At 41.2% G+C, this 4457-nt stretch overlaps 1 pseudogene; it reads left to right on the forward strand.

The window, feature by feature from the left end:
- The first annotated feature begins 501 nt into the window (after positions 1–501).
- Positions 502–2431, forward strand: LOC122919120 (annotated as a pseudogene).
- Positions 2432–4457: the final 2026 nt, after the last annotated feature.

Genomic DNA, 4457 nt, shown 5'->3' on the forward strand with positions numbered 1-4457 from the left:
TTTCACATTCATATTTAAAGTCATTTGCCATTTTTCTCCATATTTTTTCTTCTTGCCCAGCCTTATAAATTTACCAGCTATAAATGAGAAGAGACATTATATTGGAATAAAAAACCTCGTTTTGCCCATTTGCTAATCATTGATAATTCCAGAAATGAGGTCAGATAAAATGCAGTCTGGGAACACTATACATAGAACCAAGTCTGGAAAAGCAGTTCTGTTTGGTTATCCTACTTGCCAGAGATAATTTCAGCCAAGGACGGTGCAAAAACTTAGGAGGACATTTTAGCCTCGATATCTGACAACAACTTTTCATTTTAGCAAAATTCCACTGGAGTTTGAGGATTTGAAATTGTTTTTCAAAGAGCAGATTCTTCTGTTGGTACCTCATGGAAACTCTTTTCTGTTAGAAAAGTCAATTTTAGGTCTCATTGAACATGGGGTAGATCTTTGGATTGCTGTGTTCTTCTCAAGCTAAGCCAGACCCACACAGAAGCAACCATGTCTAAGGGACCTGCAGTTGGCGTTGATCTTGGCACCACTTACTCCTGTGTGGGTGTCTTCCAGCACAGAAAAGTGGAACCATCCAAAGAAATGGAACCATCCAAGTTATGTCGCCTTCATAGACACCGAACGATTGATCAGTGATGCTGCAAAGAATCAAGTTGCGATGAACCCCACCAACACAGTTTTTGATACCATGTGCCTGATTGGATGGAGATCTGATGATGCTGTTGTCCAATCTGATATGAAGCATTGGCCTTACATGGTGGTGAATGATGCTGGCAGGCCCAAGGTCCAAATAGAATACAAGGGAGAGACAAAAAGTTTCTATCTAGAGGAGGTGTCTTCTATGGTTTGGACAAAAATGAAAGAAATCACAGAGGCTTATCTTGGGAAGACAGTTACCAGTGCAGTTGTCACAGTACCTGTGTACTTCAATGATTCTCAGCATCAGACTTCCAAAGATGCTAGAACTATTGCTAGTCTCAATGTACTCTGAATCATCAATGAGCCAACTGCTGCTGCTATTGCTTATGGCTTAGACAAAAATGTTGGAGCTGAAAGGAATGTGCTGATCTTTGACTTACAAGGTGGTACTTTTGATGTGTCAATCCTTACTACTGAAGATGGGATCTTTGAGCTTAAGTCCACAGCTGGAGACATCCACTTAGGTGGAGAAGACTTTAACAACCGAATGGTCAACCATTTTATTGCAGAGTTCAAGTGCAAACATAAGAAAGGCATCAATGAAAACAAGAGGGCAGTTCGTCGTCACCATACTGCTTGTGAATGTGCTAAGTGTACAATTTCTCCCAGCACCCAGGCCAGTGCTGAGACTGATTCTCTGTATGAAGGAATTGACTTCTATACTGCTATCACTTGTGTCCGGTCTGAAGAATTAAATGCTGACCTGTTCCATGGCACTCTGGACCCTGTAGAGAAAGCCCTTCGGGATGCCAAGTTAGACAAATCTCAGATCCATGATATTGTCCTGGGGGGTGGTTCTATCCATATCCCCAAGATTCAGAAACTTCCCCAAGATTTCTTCAGTGGAAAAGAACTGAATAAGAACATCACCCCTGATGAGGCTGTTGCTTATGGTGCAGCTGTCCAGGCAGCCATCCTTTCTGGAGACAAATCTGAAAATGTTCAAGATTTGCTGCTGTTGGTTGTCACTCCACTTTCTCTTGGCATTGAAACTGCTGGAGGAGTCATGACTGTTCTCATCAAGCGTAATACTACCATTCCCACCAAACAGACACAGACCTTCACTACCTACTCCAACAACCAGCTTGGTGCGCTTATTCAGGTGTATGAAGGTGAGTGTGCCATGAACAAGGACAACAACCTACTTGAAAAGTTTGAACTCACAGGCATACCTCCTGCCCCTTGTGGTGTCCCTCAGATTGAGGTCACTTTTGGTATTGATGCTAATGGTATCCTCAATGTCTCTGCCGTGGATAAGAGCACTGGAAAAGAGAACAAGATTACCATCACTAATGACAAGGACCATTTGAACAAGAAAGATATTGAGTGCATGGTCCAGGAAGCTAAGAAGTACAAAGCTGAAGATGATCAACAGCGGGACAAGGTGTCTTCCAAGAATTCACTTGAGTCTTATGCATTCAACATGAAAGCAACTGTTGAAGATTAAAAACTTCAGGGCAAGATAAATGATGAAGACAAACAGAAGATTCTTGACAAGTGCAATGAAATCATCAATTGGCTTGATAAGAACCAGACTGCAGAGAAGGAACAATTTGAACACCAGCAGAAAGAGCTGGAGAAAGTCTGCAACCCCATCATCACCAAGCTGTACCAGAGTCCAGGGGGCATGCCAGGAAGAATGCCTGGAGACTTCCCTGGTGGTGGAGCTCCTCCCTCTGGTGGTGCCTCCTCTGGGCCCACTTTTGAAGAGGATGATTAAAGTAACCTAAGAATAAACAGGTCTAGCATTGTTCCACACACAATATTCAAAGGACCCAAATTTGTAGCAAATTCCATGGCAGTTGTAACAGTGAACTGCTATAGCAAAAAAAAAACCTGGGCATTCTTTTTACTTGAATATGGAATATGTGCACCAGGGAAGGAAATAAACATAGCAAATGAAAAGCAATGTATTGTTAAGCAAAAAATGCAATGTCTTAAATCAAACTGTACTTAAAATTGGCACCATTAAAAAAAAGTCAATTTTAGAACAGAAAGAGAGTTTCCATTCTCTGTAGGACTGACACAACTGCCCTTTGTGCTCAAAGCTGATGCTGTTGATGCCATTCTAGAAGAGGATGCTCTTCAATTGTTTCCACTTCATTGACAAAAAAAAAAAAAAAAAAACAGATTCATACTTATGCACATAGTCTTTCCTGACCCTCATAACCAATGGTAGTCTCTGGGAAGATGGCAGTCAAGGTTTAAAGGGTAGCAGAACAGGCCATCCCGAACATGCTACTTTGGTATATTTGATTATTTTGAGTTTCAGGCATTTGAAAAGCAGCAGATGCAGGGAGACTTTCTCTGCACTCCCGTTTCCTGCCAAAGAACAGATCCTCTAAAAGGAACCCATTTGTCATAAATCCCCACCATGGGACTTTCATCACCTAGGGAGAATTGATTCTAGTCACAGGAGAGGAGACTAGAAGTTCACACCACATCCAGACAAACTTTGTCACAAACTATCATGTCTTCCATCTTATCTTCTAAGGGCCCATTTATTTTTCACAAAAATCATTTACTCTTCCCTAAAAGGCCTATATCTCTCTCTCTTTTCCCTATTAAGATGGGATTTTAATCCTGAATTCCAAGTCACTTGGGGGAGCTATTCATTTTTCTCTGGGTATCTCCCATGTGTACATGAGGCAAATATATGAATAAAGTTGTTTCTCTTTTGTTAATCTCTTCTATTATAGGAGATTCAACTAAGAACTTGGAAGGATAGAAGGAAAATTTTTTTCCTCTCCTACAGTTTCAAGTTATGTTAGTTACTGGGGCACCTGGGTGGCTCAGATGGTCGAGCATCTGCCTTGAGCTCAGATCACAATTTCCAGGCCCTGGGACCAAGCCCTGGGATTGAGCTCATGTCAGGCTCCCACCTCAGTAGAGAGTCTGCTTCTCCCTTTCTCTCTGCCACTTCCCCTGTTTGCACTCTGTCTTTCTTTCTCTAAGTGAATAAGTAAAAACTTCTAAAAAATAGAAAAATAAAAGAAGTTATGTTAGTTATGTTAGCTAGAATTCTGGGGGCAAGTAATAGAAACTAAATGGATTCACTTTAAGCAAAAAGATGGAACTTGGCATAAGGATACAGAAGTGAGCTAAAGAAATAAGTGCAGGAGTACGGTCAGGCCTTGGGAAAGGCTGGAATTAAGAAATGCAAAGCATCCATACTCCCAAGATATACTCTCAAACCATCTCTATTCTGCTTTTTCTTACACATCTGCTTCATTCTCTAACACCAGAGTCCATCTTTCCCTTCTTTCCTTTCCATAAGGCCAAATATGGCTGAACCACAGCTAATGATTTTATCTGTAACTGTTTCAGTCATTAGAAGAGACCAACTCTCTGTCTTTCCATTCTTACTCCTGGAAGAGAGAATCTTATTGGCCCTTCTTGAATCAAACATCTACCACTTGTTCAATCATCTGAGGTCATCAGGTTGAGCCACACAAAAGCTACAGTCTCTAGGAGACCACCTATGTGGATCAGGGGCACTTCTCAGGAAAGGTGGAATGGGTTGAGAGCTGGAATGTTGAGTTTTGTTAAAGATACTCCCAAAAGTGTCTCCAGGGTGGCCACTAAATTCTGGAAACAGAGAAAAATACATAATAAATGGTTTATTAATATTACATGATAAAATAGTATTATTTGTGTTTCCAGACATGGTGGCCACCTTGAACCACAAAGGAAGGAGTCTATAGTCCTGGAATAGAAAGAAGCTACAGGGCATGAATTCATGGTGT

Source organism: Neovison vison, chromosome 11 (assembly GCF_020171115.1).
Source record: "Neovison vison isolate M4711 chromosome 11, ASM_NN_V1, whole genome shotgun sequence".
Lineage (NCBI taxonomy): Eukaryota > Metazoa > Chordata > Mammalia > Carnivora > Mustelidae > Neogale > Neogale vison.